The 18,232-nt window shown below is 35.6% G+C and overlaps 1 long non-coding RNA gene across 2 annotated transcripts in view; it reads left to right on the plus strand.

Annotated features, from left to right (window-relative positions):
- Window positions 1-18,232, plus strand: part of LOC135207647 (uncharacterized) — a 359,652-nt gene that overhangs the window by 219,309 nt on the left and 122,111 nt on the right. For both annotated transcript variants that reach the window (XR_010313014.1, XR_010313015.1), the window contains one exon: window positions 8,715-8,772. This is a non-coding gene — a long non-coding RNA (uncharacterized LOC135207647). The remainder of the gene's footprint in view (window positions 1-8,714; window positions 8,773-18,232) is intronic.

Consider the following 18,232-nt stretch of genomic DNA (forward strand, 5'->3'; position numbering starts at 1 on the left):
ATGTGATTTCAGTGAATAGGAAGCGTTCATTTGGCGGATGACCACCACACCTTCTCCATATGAACCCTTTGAACATCCGCCGGGCTAGGCTACATTTCAAACTATGTGAAAACCGAAAGCATTGCACTCACAAGATCTGTTTCCTCCAAAGAAAAAAAAATTTCTATATATAATATATATTTAAATTTATATAACTATATAAATATATATAAATATATGTATATATATAATATATATTATTATATCCACACATAATTTTTTATCGAATTTATTATACCTCAACAATAACACCCGAAGGGAATTATAATTAATATATGCTTTTGCCCCACCTCAAAAATACTTATCAGTTATAATTCCACTTGGGTGTGTTTTATTCTCAAGGTGTACGGTGAATTCGACATTGCGCGATATTTATGGCTTGATTTGTGTGTATGTGTATAAATATTGCATATATATGTATGTATCTTTTTGGCTTTTCCATTTCTTTCTGTCAGTATGTGTGCATATGTATCGTGTTACCTGACCAAAGTTAAAGCTGGCGTATGGAAACCTTATCGCAGAAATTCCTTATCGTTTGGAAGTGATGAACACTTCATCAAATCCTCGACAGCCTAGTATTAAGAATGCATTATGTCGTTAGCGATTTAACTTTTTTGAAATTGCTGGAGGCAGTTCATTATCTTCCAATCAATATTGTGTTCAGCAGGCGTGTAAACGGAAAGCGACCGAGGAAATCATCAGTATTCATGAAGCATTGGAATCGTCAAATGAATATATCAATATCAGGGATGCCTTTGCACCTGCTGTCCCTGTGATTGTGTAGCGAATTGTGAAGGGAATCGTCGATGCCTCAATATATGAGTTAATGAAATGAAATCCATTTATATTTTTATTTTCCTTCTTCCCCCCCGGGTGAAGGCCCTCCCTTTTTTTCCGTTTCTTTTTTTGTTTTCTTAGCTATTCTTGTACGTCAATAATTTTTTTTATATTTTATGAACAATTTCATATATATTATATATATATGATTATATATATATATATATATATATATGTGTGTGTGTGTGTGTGTGTGTGTGTAGCATATGTTGTACGTCAAAATAAGTTTTTTATTTTTATGAGCAAAATTTCATATATAATATATATATATATATATATTATATATATATATATATATATATATATATTATATATATGATGTATATTATATATATAGTATATACTTCATATTTATCTATATGTCGAGTATTTAAGTAGATGACAAAGGTATGGGAAGGGCAAGATAAAATGACATTGTAGTTGAGAACCTTTGTTGATCACCAACACCAATTCTAAAATTCAGGTTATGGTTTTTGCATACGAATGTAAGATATGCTGCAATTACTGTTGCTGTTCAAACAAGTACTTCTTTCTCATGAAGTTCAGTGCTTCTCATTATTTATCTACTGTGTTGCTCGTCTTTGAAATCAGACTTTTGGTTTCCTTAATTTTTTAAATTTTTTTTTTCATTTACGGGCTGTTCGGAATAGTAAGAGCCAATTCGACACGAGACCTAGCTTAATGCACAACAGCCAAAGCGTATTGTCAACCTTCACTTCATCCTAGGAGTTATAATATTCAGTAAAAGCGTCCTTTCTAAGTAGTGTAAGGCTTCAGGAAAAACAGAATAAATTTAGATTTTTCTCGAAAAAGAGATGCGTGTGTTAGTGTGCTTGCGTGTGTGTGTGTTTGTGTGTGTGTATGTGTGTGTGTGTGTGTGTGTGTGTGTGTAAAAAGGGAATAGATCAGTAGAAAATATGATTACGTACAAAACTTTCCTAGTTGGGGAGTGCTTGAATGTGCGAGCAAAGTTCAGCGGTGGAGAAATGACCTGAAGCTGAGTTAAAGTTGAAGGATACTCGAGAAATTGGAGTTCTAGCATATGAGAATGAGGTGAAATTTAGGAGGTGTATTTAGCAGGCGACAGAGAGAAGACATCTCTCAAGTTATATCAGCTTGAATTTTGATTGTTAAAGAATAATGACCACAGATCTGTTGATTTTCTGGAGCTTGGTTGATTTCATAAATACACAAGATTTTATGGAGAGAATTGAAATATATTTTTGATATAGAACATGTGATTTAGTCTTAACCCCAGATCAGTAACGGGACTGTGGAAAAATGGGCCACATAAAACTACGTTCTTTATGGGTGCGAACACATAAATCAATCTTTTTGATGTATAATTGGAACGTTTAATGTGGAAACAACCAAAAGATTTCGTTCTTTGTCGTGCTTGTAGACTGCATTAACGTGACGAGTACAATTCGTCCAAATCGCTCAAACTGAATAACGAAACTTAATAACAAGTAATTCGTAGCACATCAAGAAGGAAACGTCAACTCTCGACTCTTCACACAGCGCACAAAAGATGCACAGTTCTGCATCGATCGAGGCAAAACGAATGAAAAATGTAAAAGTGTTGTTCCCTGCAGAGACGGAACACGCGAATCTTCGAAGGGCACCAAAACCAGCATATCCAAAGCCTTCTGCAGAAAGAAAGAAAGGGTGCCCCAGAAATCTTCGGGTAAGGAACAATCAGGAACCCTTCAAGGAGCCTTGAAGTCGTGACTGATCCGCCCATATAACATTTGACCTGAGACAGGAAAACCCGAGAGAAATGAAATAAGAGAGAGACTCAGCAGGGTGGATGGGACCCCCCCGGGGCCGTCCGACAAGATGTCAGCAGTAATCACGGCCAGTTGTCAGCAATTAATCCCAAAAGGTTGTTTGGTCAGCCCTCGTTATGTTTCTTCCTTTTGTTTTATGATGGGGTTAACTCTAGTCTCCTCCTTTTTCGCTGTAATTTTAATTTTGCTTGTAAGATGTTCATTTTACAATTTTTGTTAAGGTTTGCACGCCAGGCCACTTGATATCCGCCGTTTTTGAAAGATTTAAAATGCCTTACTCTACTGTACTGTAATTATGAAGAATTTCTGTTTTGTTTGTCAGTTATTTAAATTTTTCTATCATTAAGTGAATTTTATTTTGATCAGATGTCCTCATTTTGTTGCTGCTTAATTAGCATCATATTAACCATAAGGATTTAAGTCGTGCTAGGTTTTACCCTAGTAAGTGAACATGATATATAACATAAATATAACCCAGTCGAAGGTATTACGTATTCAAATATTGATTAAATAAGTTTTATAGCGTAGTATGTAAACAGTAAAACAATAAAAGGGCCTCCTTTTGACCTATTGTTTGTTGCTTGTTGTAACATACCTTGACAATTTGTGGAAAAATTGATTTTTACAAGAGAGGGACATTAATTCCACTTTCAACCTTCCTTATTTATGCGGGTTCGGAACCAATGAACTCTCTTTGAAGGAGATAGAAAAGATACTCTTTGTGTACACTTCCTTCCAGGTTATTTAGACGGAAAAGAAGCATATATATATATATATATATATATACTTCTTTGCCTAAAAATGTCTGAAAGAGGTGTTTCGCGTTGAATTAAAGATACAGGAATTTTACGATATATACGATATTTATCATTTATTTATTAAAATAAAAATGTAAACATAAAGAATGTGCATGTTAACCAGTACAGAAAATGATTAGTAATAAAATATATCGTATTTATTATAATTTTCGTCGGTGAAACAAGGCTCTTGTAGGTTTTAGCACGTTTTGATTTTTATTTGATCCTTGTTGCAAGTATGAGTAGTTTATACTAAGTATGAATATTATTTACGAAGACCACTTCACGTCAAGTTTTGTTTTTATATGTATTGATTTGTGGTTGAAACAAATACAAAACTTGGCTGGGTGGCGAAAGAGGGGAAATGTGGGTTAAGCAAATCATTAACTTTCGACTTCTTTCGGGATTATGAATTTTAGGTATGAGTTTCGATCGTAGTTCAGAACTACTCAACTATTACTGTCATTACTAATAATATAATTAATAATAATAATAATCTTACTATCTTATAATGGGCATTATGTCTATCTGTCCGTCCGTCCCGTCTGTCATTCAATCACGGCCAAACGGCTGGTCCGATGGTCATGAAACTTGGCAGTGTTATAGTGGGGATCCCTAAGATGGTTTATAATGGGGTTTCATCCTAGGGGGTGGGGCCAAGAAGGGATTCCCTGAAACGGAGCTGGTTCTGCTCGTTAAACGGAGCTGGTTATGCCCGTAGACTGAGTACTTTACGGATTAAATCATACACATGAGTTAAAAAAACACTAGCGAGTCAATTACATGAAGCAGCAGATGAATATGCTTTTAGTAAGGATTGGTAAATTGCTAGTAATAATAATGATAATGCCATCTTCAAGAAAATCTGTTGAATATTCTGTTATGTACAGTACTTAGAATAAATCACGAAGGGAGATTTGGTTATTTACTTTACTAAGAATAAATCACGATGGGAAATTTGGTTATTTACCTTACTAAGAATAAATCACGACGGGTTATTTTCCTCACTTTATGGAGAGAAGAGAGAGAGAGAGAGAGAGAGAGAGAGAGAGACAGTTTTAGCATGCAGCCAACATTTTGTAACTTAGCTTTGAAATGAATCCAGCAGTAGTTCTTAAATGGACGACTGGGGCGTGAACATTATTGAATGGAATGACTATTTGCGCGCGAGAGAATGGCCCATTTGGCATGGAGTTCATCAGTTCCATAGCGTTATTCAAAACGCGTAAATTACAGCCAGTGCCTGGTGAAGGTTTTGAAATTAACTGTATTAATGAATTTCTAATTAAAAGACACTTTTTGCATTCGAGTGGTCGATGATTACTTTTTGCCTGGTAGTTAATTGAAAAGCTTACGAATAATTAAAACATACCGCGATTATCAAATCCGGCGTTATTTTCCAATATGGGCACCTGTGATTACAGCGTTGCTTGTTTCACAATAGAGTGAATTTGGCCATATTAACTTTTTCTATTATCGCTAAAAAAAAGTGATTTCGGCGGTTGCCGGGAATGTTAAAAAACTGCGTTGGAGATTTTTTTTTTTTTTTTTTTTTTTTTTAATGAAGGGTATGTGTTGTAACTTGACTTGGATGTTATTTGCATAATAGGCAACAGATTTAAAATGAAATTTCCGTTCTATTTTGATGTGGCGTGTTTAAAAATAGCATTAAAAATCAATACCTTTGGAAAATATTTAACATTATAAAGTATCGCGTGTATTTTTGAGTTACGCCCTGTATTACTGTCCCTTGCTTTTCATTTATTTTAGTCCCTTCTATTTTATTCGGCCATGGGGGCTTAGGTCCAAAGGTACCGATCGACCTGCCACTTCAGTTATGGAGGGTGGTAAGTATGGGAAAAATAAACAAGAAAGAGACTTCCAAGCTTGGCTGTGTTAGGAACGACCCCGTCAGCTAACCCACCGCCATCTTGAATTCAAGATGGCGGTGGCTAACCGCGCAGTCTGAATGTTACTGAGGATTGAAGAGTCTGTCTGGCAGCAGGAGATCGGCTGCTGATATTTACCGTCAACCCTAGGAAAGAAAGCAAGCTATAGTGAATTCTTATCTGAGGTCATTCAATGATCAAAATTCGACATGTCAGTTTCCAGGTCTCCATTCTGGGAGCCACTCGTGGCCTTTGAGAAATATGAATATCATAACTTCAGAGACTCCATAAGTTATGGGACTCTCAGTCATGACAGATGGCTTTATCGGAATTGGCCTTTTGTGCGAATCCCGTAGCGTCATCGAATTTAACTTCAGTCTTGAATGTCGTGTTGCGGTAATTCAGATGTTTTGGTTGTTTTGGTAGGTTTTTTTTTTGAAGATTTAAGCCCAAAGAAAAGGACACTGCAGTGGTGTTCTTTGTAGCAATATGATGATGATGATAGTAATGAATAAAGCCACTGAGGTTTGTTTTCTAGATATATTAAAATGTATATAGATAATTTATGAGATTATTTGAAGTCTGGTAATAGTAATACTATTATTACTATTATCTGTTATTTCAATAATTAATTGTTTTGTAAACCCGTTGCATGGAAACTACCCATTTTGTGTTTCTGTGATGACCACTTATCTTGCCTCTAGATTTGTTTTCCAATAAATAGCATAAAAAGGAAGCAGCCACCTCCTCCGCCAGGGAAGTTTCTGTTTGACTTTTTCTGTCGAACGAATCGACGTGGAAATCCTCGAGCAGCACGCAATGAGGCGTTCCTAAGAAAGTCAATATCGTGAAGTAATTGGCAAGATGGGAGCGAAATGACCTGCGGTAATTGGTACCTGAGAGGCCCCAGCCCTTTGCTGGATGCCCTACCATAAGCCTGGAGTCCCTAGGAGATTGATACCTTGGCATCAAATCGGGTGATGTTAAACGATGGGAAGAGCCGATCTCGGTTCACCTTGGTTCTACCTGTGAGCAGCCTCCACAGCAGCAACAGCAGCAACAGCAGCGGCTTGAATTGGCTCTATCTGGCCTTCGGTTCTGGAGGGGCTGAGAGGGACGAAAAAATGAAATTTTTGTCAGGTTTCGTGACTTGTTATATTGCCAGGAAGAGCTTTTTGTCAAGGTGCTCGAAGCAGGAGGTGAAGATTAGTAATTTCTTCTCTCGCGGGAGAATTCGTGTGCTATTTTCTTTATTCTTGACGTGTGCGTTTGCATGAAGGCGTCTGGGCTTGTTCAACATGAATGGTCTTATATTTTATTGTCACTTAGTTGTAAACTGTGTCTTGCTCATCGAATCACAATTAACGGGGCTAGTAGTAAACTGTCTTGCTCATCGAATCACAATTAACGGGGCTGTATTGTATTAAATTCATGAGTTCTTCCTCAGCGCTTCAATCTTGTGGTCTGAAACATACAAAATTCATAAGATACAAGGCCTATTCCAAGCTGTTGCTTCATAAGCATCCATGAATTTTTTTTTTTTTTATCATAGGTATGGCACTTAAGGCACTCAATCAGTATTCTGGAATACTGTCTCACTCTTCTGAAATACGGTATCAAAGGCACTATCTCGCTAGTCTTGGTTACTGGGTATCAAAGGCGCTATATCGTTAATCTTGGTAAAAGGTGATTAGGTAATTGGTATCATAATCGTTATACCTCAGTACTAGGTAGGACTTCCTCGTTGTTTTTGAGATACTAGTTGTCAGAAGAACTGTCTCGTTAGTTCATTTGTATCAGGGTAATATTAAATATAAAGGACACTGGTTATCCAGGGTAACTTTCTTCTCATCGATAGCATGATAGGTTCCTTGTACATGGAAGGATGACTCAAAAATTAATTAATTTTTTGGGGCTGTTGGGGTGGCTGGGGATTCTTGTTATTAGTTCCCAATTGTCATTCGGATGACTTTAATTAAGACCTTGTTATCTGAATCTAGATTTCTTTGATTTTTATTGACTGTGCGTAATTCCCATAGAGTTTGTTCATGTGATAGTGATTTTGTCAAGACCATGAAGATGCAAAGGAATGAAGATGATTATTTTATTATTATTCAAGAGATAAAACCTATTCGTATGGAACAAGCCCACGGGCGACATTGATTCGGAATTCAAGCTCCCAAAGAATAGAATATGGTGTTCATTTGGAAGAGTAACAGAAGGTAATGGGAAATGAAGATAGAGCAGATCAGTTATTGGAAAAAGTAGATAAATTAGTAAATAAAAAAATAAAAATGTACTTGAATTATTAAAATGCAGGGAAAATTGTATTATGGTAGTAATGCATTACATCTTAGCTTGAACTGATGAAGTTATTAACAATGGTCACTGATATGCACAAATTTAACTCGTGCAATCAAAGTCGAGATTGATTTTCTCGCAGATATGACATACAAGACAAAATTGCGCGAAACACCAGTTTGGAGAAAAATTGGCATAAAAAGGACCAAATGAAAAATGCGCCTAAGTTTTTTTCGATGCAATCGAGTTCTCTGTATAGCGTATAAAACTTTGTGACTCAGCCACGGCTCTTGAAATTTTCAGCCGCACAATCATGGTAACATTTAACCCTAAATAAAATAAAAACTACTGAGGTTCGAGTGCTGCAATTTGGTATGTTTGATGATTGGAGGGTGGATGATCAACATACCAATTTGCAGCCCTCTAGCCTCAGTAGTTTTTAAGATCTTAGGGTGGATAGACAAATAGCCATCTCAATAGTTTTCTCTTACAGAAAACCAAAACTACGTCAATTTTCTTGTTCCGGTCTGAATCTCGAGGGATGAAATGATCCCATTTAGCGGAGCGAGAAGGAGGAAAACCTACTGCAACTGTTACAGGTACAACCTTTGTTGCGGTTGATATCCCCCTGGGCATTTCCAGTTTAGTCCACAGAAAAAAAGAAGAAGAAGAAAAAAAGAAAACCTCTCGGAAAAAAGAAAAGTTCTACAACGAAGTGAGCTTTTTTACGAAATCTGATATTATTTGTGGAAAAAAAAGATTCTTGATAATCCCTAAATCTAAAAATCTGTACTATGGCTGCATTATGTTTTGTATTCTAGTGTTATCCCGTCGTCGATCTTGGCAAAAGAATGTATGTATGTATGTATGGATATTGTGTGTATTTGCGAATTGTATTCCAACAAGGAAAAAATAGTAGAAGGGTAATTTAACCATAAGTTGTGCATTTATTAAAGGACATTTCCAGTGTTCTGCATTGACTATTGGCAGGTAAAGAGTAATTGATTTACAAATAGCACAAATGCCCTTGTGAAGTATACAAACCTCTTCTCCTTTTCCAGTAACGACGAAATCGACAAGGAAACGGCGCGTGGAAAGACCGCCGACAAAATGGAAAGGGTAAGTAGAAGAATAAGACTTTTCAGCAGTCCTCAATTTGACGCTTCCTTTAATTTTTCATGTACCATCTTTGTTAGTATCCTCTTAATGCTTGCTGTTTTTCATTCTTAGTTTGTTTATATACATAAATATTTTATATTTTCAGATTCCCGATTTTGTGTCAAATTTCTACCCTTAATTTTTCTCGTCTCGTTCTTCTCCTATTCCACGATCGTAATCGGGTTTCTGTTATAGCCAAGCTATATAGATTTACCTTAGCTTCGGATTCATTGTTTCCTCTTTTTTTCGATGTCATTTTCCATTTAGTTCATCACATCTGTGTGTTAATCTTATTGCTGGCGTAATAAACATACACACACACATATATATGTATGTATATATACATATAATATATATGTGTGTTTGTGTGTGTATGTGTATAAATGGGATTTAGTTTAGTAATTTAGTGTATTAATCTCAGTGTTCTTTCATTTCTGTATGCTTTTATGCAATAAGTTTGAAAGTCAGTTATCCCGAAAAAATCCAAATAATACAATGGTTTTGACCGTATTATATATATGACATGTTCCTCCTTGATATATCTTTACGTTAGTTACAGTTACAGTCAAGTTTAACATTTAATTACTTTAATTAATTTCTCTAAAAACACGGGGTTTAATCACATTGGTACCAAGCTTCATTTTTCTACTTAAACTCAACCCCCAAGAAATTATTTTTTAAGCTGGTTACTTATATAATATATATATATATATATATATATATATATATATATATATATTGATTGGAAATTTTATGCATGTACTTTATTATGAGGGAAGCTAGGAAAGTTGAAGCTTAAATTAGGTGTCTTATATGTATTTGTGTATGAGAGAGAAAGAGAGAGAGAGAGAGAGAGAGAGAGAGAGAGAGAGAGAAGAGGGGGGGGGGTCGCAACTGCATACCGATGTAGACTTAATCCCTTGCGGTTGAGCTTTAGGCAGTTCTTTAGGGTAACAAGAAATAATGTATTTGGAAGAAAGGACGATTTCAGACACTCATCCAAGTCTCGTAGAATCCAATCTTTAATTTTTAAATCATCAGAAAATGTCTGAAACCTATTCTTGACAAACCAACAACAATAACAGTGATTCTGTAGAAGTATCTTTCTGCACTTCAGAGATGTTAATAATTATTTATATGTAGAACCTACAATTCTAAGCTTTAGAAATCATCACTTGGTAGTCGGAAATAGTTCACCATCTAAGGAATCACATGTAATGCGTACTTGGTGAAGTGGCATATAAAGATTCGGTTTGATATCCAGTCTTACTTCATGCATCATGAACCCCTTAGAATTATCAATATATATTCAGCAGTCCACTTCTCTGTAAATGGATTTTTTGATGATGGATGTTGAAGCTCCAAGTACACAACCTTGTGATACACCAGACATTGTTTTATGTTCTTGTTATCAATAAAGGAAAAAAACCAGGGCTAGCCTTTCCCAAGAAGAGAAGGATGATGATTTACAATATAACAAAGTATTTTGAAATTATATAAAATATGTGGTAATTATAAGTGTACATTTCAAAGTGAAAGAAATCAAACCGCAAGTATAAAAGAAATGTGCTAGCATTACTAGTTTTTATTTGACCTTTAAGAGTGTGTGAAAATACTTTTCATAGCTTACCGCCCAGTTGAAAAATAATCAAGTCCTGAAAGACACCAAAACACCGCTTTAAAAAAACCTTGTAAAGTATTATCATCCTTTAGATATGATTATTCAAGTCGGCAGGTGCGTTGCCATCCATTTAGAGGCTGCTCGGTATATGAAATAAATGATTCAGTATTAAGAAAAGAAATAGCTTATCAATTGGCAGGTTTTACGACTCAGGTGATTAAAGCTCCAAGTACAACGAGGAAAGTAAATTTGAAGCCTCCTAAGATGTTTTTCCTATTACTTTGATGGATGAGGACGTATTATGGTCTGGTTATATTAAATATTAAGAAATTTCTTTTTTTGCTTTACAAAATGGGAGTCCTGAGTGAAGGTTGCAGTTTAGTGATCCAAACGCCAAAATCAACATTGGCTCGTAAGTATATAAACCAAGAACGGGTGTAGGCTACATAATGGCGGCCCCCCCCCCCCCGTTTTTTTTTTTTTTTTTTTTTTTTTTTTTTTTTTTTTGTGTGTGTGTGTGTGTGTTCCCCCCCCCCCCTTTTTTTTTTTTTTTTTTTTTTTTTTTTTTTTTTTTTTTTTGTGTTTTTTGTGTTTTTTTGTTTTTTTTTTTTTGTGTGGTAGGTTGTTGTGTTGTTTGTTGTGTGAGAAATATAGTAATGACAGGTCCCAATTGCTAATATCTAGTCGCTTCAACTTCGGTAATACATCGCACTATAATATTTCAAATAGTATTCAGGTGTATTTACGAATACTTGGAAATACTTTTGAATAATTTTCAAGATTAATTACTAACTCTAAAGCTACAGATTGTGGGGTAGTCGTTACTTACCCAAGGAAAAAGGAAAAGAGTGGGAAAAAGGAAGAAATGAAGGAGGAGCTCAACCATGAAGGAAACTATAGAGGTCGATACGGGCAACTTTGTCCAGAAGTTGTTCTCGCCAAAAAAACAAGAAAGAAATGCGCAGATGTTTCTTCGGTGGAGTCGAGTTTTCTGTATAGCGTATAGTGCTGTAGAGCCACGACCCGATGGTGGCCTGTCCTAACTTTAACCTTAAATCAAATACAAGCTATTGTGACTAGAGGGCTGCAATTTGCTATGCTCGATGATTGGAGGTTGGATGATCTTCACAACAGTTTGCAGAACAATAAAAGTGCGGACGGACAGACAAAGCCGTCTCAATAGTTTTCTTTGACAGAAAAATAATACATATCAGTTGATTCATCCCACAAGTGCTTACGGAGGTGCTTCTTGAAAAGAGTCATTCTGGCATTTCTGAAGCAGTAAAAGAAAATGATTGGTGAATAAAGTTATGTTAACTGATGTGGAATGGTTATGTAAATTAATGACTTGGGAATTAAAGAAAAAAAAAAAAACTCCAGCACGCTAATGAGTACCTTGTGACAGAAAAGAAACATTTATAAATACTTATATGGGTGAAAGTTCTCTAGGACAATTTTGATTTGAAATAAGAGCAAGAAAAAATGAGTCGGTTGTAATAAAAAAGTTGTAATAGCCTTAAGTTTCTCTCTCTCTCTCTCTCTCTCTCTCTCTCTCTCTCTCTCTCTCTCTCTCTCTCTTTTGATCCCTGGTCACAGGAAAAGCTTGTTAGCGGACCCTTTTGGGATTCCATTGTAGTTTAGTTTTGTAAAATTTTTCGGTGGGTTTGGGTCGAGACTTTTCACTTTACTTTCTTTTTTTATGACTATTGTCATTGACGCTATTTGTCTCTCGGTCTGTATGATAGTGGTCTCGAAGTGAGAATGATTATTGAAATTTAGGTTTAATCTCTCTCTCTCTCTCTCTCTCTCTCTCTCTCTCTCTCTCTCTCTCTCTCTCTCTCTCTCTCTCTCTCTCGGTGAAATATTGAGCGTGCTTCAGCTTTAAACTTTAAGTGAAGAAAGATCTTCTCAATCAATGTAGATGCCAACCAGAGGGAACACTGTGATTTTTCCCAGCGCGCACAAATATTGGACCCTTTTCCTTAGTCGTTTACAAATCATTATTATATATTTTCATTTTCGTAAATTAGGTTAGTCCAGTATTTAATCCATTATATATATTCCTTATTTTTCTCTCATGGTATATTGTATATATTCACTATACATGATATTGCTTTATTTCCCCAGTTGAAATGCCCCATATGTAAGTAATGGTCATTAGCATTATTTGCATATCTTCGTATGTTACAGGATACCAGCTCTCCCGGGCCTTTGAGTGAAAACCTGCAAGTGTGGATTATATACTTATATACTTGTATTCGTAAAGGCAGAGAAAGTTTTATTCGTGTAAACTATACAAAACATAGACAGCTACTGGATGATCTAAAGAAAACAATTGTATTCAAATGTAGTAGATGTAGTGAACTGGTTTTAGAGTAAAATTAAGTTTTAAGCCTTTAATCAACTGTTGTTTATCATTGTCTCTCAAACTAACACAAGTTGTAAGTAAGCTTAGAATAGGATGGAAATTTTCTTTATGTTATTAAAGTAAGGCATCGTTCATTATCATTGTCCACAGATTCTCCGCATAGAAAGAGTGTTGTTTTTGGACTGCGGTTCACTAGACAGGATTTTTATATTTTGGTATTAGTTACTAATAAAAATATTTGGAGTGCTAATAAACCATGATGTGAAAATAGTTGTAACCATTCCGTGCTTTTACCCAGGCATGTGACTGGCATGAAACTCAACTCCAGTGGAATATTTGTTAGTGATTTATTTAAACAGTTTGTCCCGACATCATCTGATTACATTGCAGACATACTTGATTTTCGCATTTAATTAATCGGCTCAAGGGACGTCCTAGACATTTACATTTGGATATCAGTAAAAATTGCAACGTATTATTAGAAAGTTTTTGGATTACAAAATAAGCAGAGAGCAAACAGTTTCGTGAAATCACTGAAATTAATTCTTCTCTAAACTATGGAGTGTTTAGTTTTATTGTTTCCGGTATCATTTGCATACAGATATCAGGAAATCAGCTGCATTTTCGAAACAAGCTTATATAACTTGATTTTAGTGAGAATGATTAAGTGATATATCTACCAGAGTGTTTAAACTACCGAAGCGTGTTTCAAAATAAAGGGCCAAGATTAATTTAAATGGAAAATCACTTTTCATCACAAAATGAACTCAAAAGAAAACAAGGTGCATTTGCAATTCAATCAGCTTAGGACAAGTATTATGCGGTGAAGGGGTACTTAGTTTGTCACTGACATATGAAACTGTAATTTACAGCTTTGCGTGTTGAACTTGAAGAAGTGCTGTGTTCAGCGTCCGTAGGAACAAGCAGGCATAAAAAATGCCGAGAAGCCGTTTACCAGGACCATTAATCTAATGCCAGCATAGAGAAGACTTACAGCTCCGACAATGCGCCATTGCAACCGTAATCATGCAAGTGAAAATTCGCCAACTTTAGGGATTACAAGTACCAGATGACCCCAGGAACTGACCCCCATCCCCTCCCCCCTGCTTTCCCTTAACACCCACTACCATACCCGAAGGGGTTTGGAGGATTTCTTGTGTACATGCCTCATGCGTCCGGTTTTTTGTATGTCCTCTTTTATGCGGGGGATGTGTGACGTAAAGAGAAAAAAGGTAGGAGAAAGGAACGCTTTTGGTGAGAAATGGCCGTGAAAGGGGGCCTGGAAAAACGGGGGTTTCGAGCTTGGAAGGGGGAAAACAATGGGATGGAATGATAATGGGCTGGAAAGGAATGAGGAAATGGAAAGATACGATAATAGCGGGGAATACTTTGAGACTTGTCAGTGACGCAGACTTAACCCTTCGTCTCTCCCCTTCCCGTTTTCCGCCAGGGAGAGAGAGCCAAGGCTGAGGTCTGCCACATTGGCATTCATTGTGGCTAAAGTGCGTACACGCCACGGGACGAGCAGATTGAAAGCGCAGGCACGTTCGCGGCCTTCAGCAAAAAAAAAAAAAAAAAAAAAAAAAAAAGAATCGGATTCCAAAGCAAATCAGAGGATATACAAAAGATGCCAGTTTTGGTTCCTGGATCTCTCTCTCTCTCTCTCTCTCTCTCTCTCTCTCTCTCTCTCTCTCTCTCTCTGTAATCCTGCTACGTACCCATTCTTAAGAGTTTGTTGTTCTTGGCTTTTGGAAGGTGGTGATTTCGACCCCTCATCCCTGGGACTGAAACTTTTAATGGGGAGTTAGCGTGGTGCTAATCCTCCCCAAATAGGCTTAGTGGGGTCGTATTCGAGGAGAGAATTGTAGACACTTTAGCTTTTTTTTTTTTTTTTTTTTTTTTTTTTTTTTTTTTTTTTTTTTTTTTTTTTTTTTTTAGAAAAAAAAAAAAGTTTAGGAACAGTCTTGTTTTCATTGCTTTATCTTTTCCTACTCCTCTGATTTTCAGTCTGTGTCATCTAAAACACTACTTTAGGTTTGCATTTTCATTAGTTTTTATTTGGAAATTCTTCGTCTTTGTCAATTATTATTGTTTTTTTTTTATTTAATATCGTCATCATCATCATCGTCTATGCCTTTGCAAACTAAAGTCAGTCATTCTTTGTGCTTTCTCTTTTACGAATCTTCACTCATCAGCAGCCTCCCGTCCCATAGGTTTTTATCCAAGTTAGGTCTGGGGCTTTCAACTCTTCTGGTGCTCACACTAGCCCAGCTGACATTATCACGTACCAGTTCTTCCTGGGATGGCGCAAAGTTTATGTATATGCCAACTCTGGTGGGTGGATGTAGATTATGCTGGCTTATGCATTACGAGCTCTTGCCCTAAAGCAGACCTAGGTTTCGTTTATCTACGAATGGATTTACTGCAAACCTCCTTAAGTTGTCATTTTTCACTTTGTCTCACCATCTGCATTCCGATATAATCAAAGAAATCTTACAGGTGTAGTTCTACTTTCATACCGTATAGATCGCGTTTGACTAATGTATATAATCTTAAATTTTCTTGCATTTTCATTATATTTTATTTAAATTATTCAGCCTGCCAATTGTTCGAGTTGGCCTTTTTGAGTTTTTCACTAAATTCAGATTTTAGAACCTGTATTGGATATCGTTGGTTGTAAATATTTAAATGATAATTGCATTAACTCTCTCTCCATTGAAATTTATCCTGCCCTTTCTGCACAATACTGGAATACTTCTCTTACATTTCTGGATTTTCATCTATAACCTTCTTGGATAAACTCCAGTACAAGTGCTTGTACAAAGAAGAAAAGACCAACGGCAATATTAAAAGAAATGGTATAGTTCCTGAGAGCTAGATGTTATTGAAACAAAATCATATTTTATAAAATTATGTTATTGTTATTACTGGAAGGATATTCTGTGAATGTATGTATAGAATAACATTCCAATCCTCTGGGTAATGCCTACTTCAAACTGGAGATTTAGCACTGATTTCTGACGCTCCTAACGTCGAAACGGTAGTTTTAGATTTTTGTCCTAACAACTATGCTGCATTCATGTTCTAATCCTAAAATATCCATGAATTGAACGTTCAGTCTTGAAGCTTAAAATTAGTTAGAGGGATCTCTTAATTTACAGGTATGAAACTGGTATGCTCTTCAAGCTCGAGCAGTTTTTTTGAGCAATTGTTGGTGCTTGAATCACTGTTGTTACTCTTCTTACTCCCATTACTGAAGTACACATACAACAGAAGATTCTTGGGTCGAAAGTTGTGCTAAACAAGTATGAAGTCACTATGATTGGACTTACACTATCTGGTCGGAGGCTACAAAATTGTCATCCGGTATTACAGTTTCTTTAAATGACATCACAGAATCTTCCATCAACAATATAAAACAAAATAAATTTCAGAATACTTGCTGTTTATTCTCGGTTACCAATACGTTCTTTGATATTTAAAAGAATGTAAAGAAGACTTTATATGGATAAGTGATTCGTAAAAGCTTGGTTTCTTGAAATAATGGTGCTTTTTAAGTATATCAAGGACAATAATTAGTAAAAAGCACGTAGCAGGTTTAGTAACGACTGTCTCACAATCTGTAGCTGTAGAGTTAGTAATTACTCTTGAAAATTGTTCGAAAATAATTACAAATATTCGTAAAACACTTGATTGCTATTTGAAATATTTTAGTGTAATGTATTACTGAAGTAGAAGAGACCAGGAAATGTAAGTGCACACATTCCTCTCTCTCTCAGATGAGTTTTCTTTCTTCGGTGGGCAACTAAAGGAGTTGTATAAATGATGGACTGGAAGAGATGCAAAAAACCAGCAGGAAACTGTACTTCGAATTTTGATATTCCAGCTGTTCACTTCCCCTGTCTGTCAAACCTCGGTTTTCTTACTTGGCCTCTATACGGCTTGTACATTTACTCTTGTTATGCTTTTAAATATTCTTAACAAGGAGGATAAGATTCGTTATCCATTATCTTAGTTCATTGACGACTACAGTTCATTATTGTAATTTTACTTCAGGATGAAGTAACCCTAAAAAGGTTTCCATTTACCCCAATAACATAATTACTATTAACATTTTCTTTTTTGTAAACCAGGTTTTGCAGGTTTTCTCTTCTGTCCCCGGTCATCACTGTATGATCTATAAAAATCAACCATTCCACTCTTCATTCATCTATCTGATGTATTGAAAAAAAATCACCACTTGCAATAAACTCTTATTTCTGCATTTTTGTCATAACGCTTTGCATATCGTAGAAAAGGGTTAAATGATAAAAAATTATTTTTTCTGTGAATTGTAACGTTAGTTTTTTATTCTCGTTATTGAATGGAGAGTTTTTCTTTTCCTTATAGTTTTTCATATATTCCTATTTTTCATCCCGATGAATAAGGTCTTTCGGATTGCTGCACTTTGGAAAACAAATCATGAATATGGAGGGAAACTTATACATATATCTTCCTATGCGATACTAAGTCATATTCATTCGTCCGATACGCAATAACAATTTTTTATTTTTTATTTTTATTTTATTTTTTTATAAATCGTGGGAGAAACTGTATCATCATTATCTCTTTCATCCACTCGACAACCTGAGTTTTTTTTCCCCTTTTTTGTCAACTGAATGGACGAATAACATGGGAAAAATGCCTAAAAGAAAGGAGCTGTCAGTTGGACAAGAAAATTGTTGGTTCGATTTTATCTGAAGATGAGATGACGACAAGCCTTGGAACAGGGAATTGGGTAAAAGGTGTGAAATTGAGTTTTGTAGAAATACTATTATTTTTGGAACCTCTTTTTATAATGGTAGAATGTTTTTTCACGCTTTTAATAAATGTTTCTCGAAGCCACTTGTTTTTATTTTTCCAGTTTTTACTCATATTTAAACTATATTTTTTTATTGCTTTTCTTCATATTTTCACTTGCTTTTATTCATTTGCAAAGATCACCTATAAGAAAGACGAGGGGCTCTCACGTTGTAATGATCAGATGCTAAAACTTTTAAAATATACGTACCAAATGGAGTTTTTTATTTTTTTTTATTTGTGTAGGTCAGTTCAGTATATTAATGTTATACAGAACTCTCTCAAGTGTGTTTTTCTGCTTCTTTTAAACTGAGGAAATATCTTTGTCCATAATGCATTGTATACCTTGTTAGATTGGTTTTATGTTTTGCAACCTTTTACAGTCGACCTTTGATACGAACATTAAAGATGTTATGTTTTTCTTTGGACCAAAGATCCTTTTGGACTACAATGAATTTCATGGTTCATAATGGCAGCTTGCGCTTCATTGATTGTTGTAACTTTATTCGGTTGCACAATTTGGTAGCTTGCAGTTCATTACTAGTCTGTATCTGTGACCAGAGGCTTTTAATTTTGGTAGCTTGGGCTTCATT

Source organism: Macrobrachium nipponense, chromosome 34 (genome assembly GCF_015104395.2).
Source record: "Macrobrachium nipponense isolate FS-2020 chromosome 34, ASM1510439v2, whole genome shotgun sequence".
Taxonomy (NCBI): Eukaryota; Metazoa; Arthropoda; class Malacostraca; order Decapoda; family Palaemonidae; genus Macrobrachium; species Macrobrachium nipponense.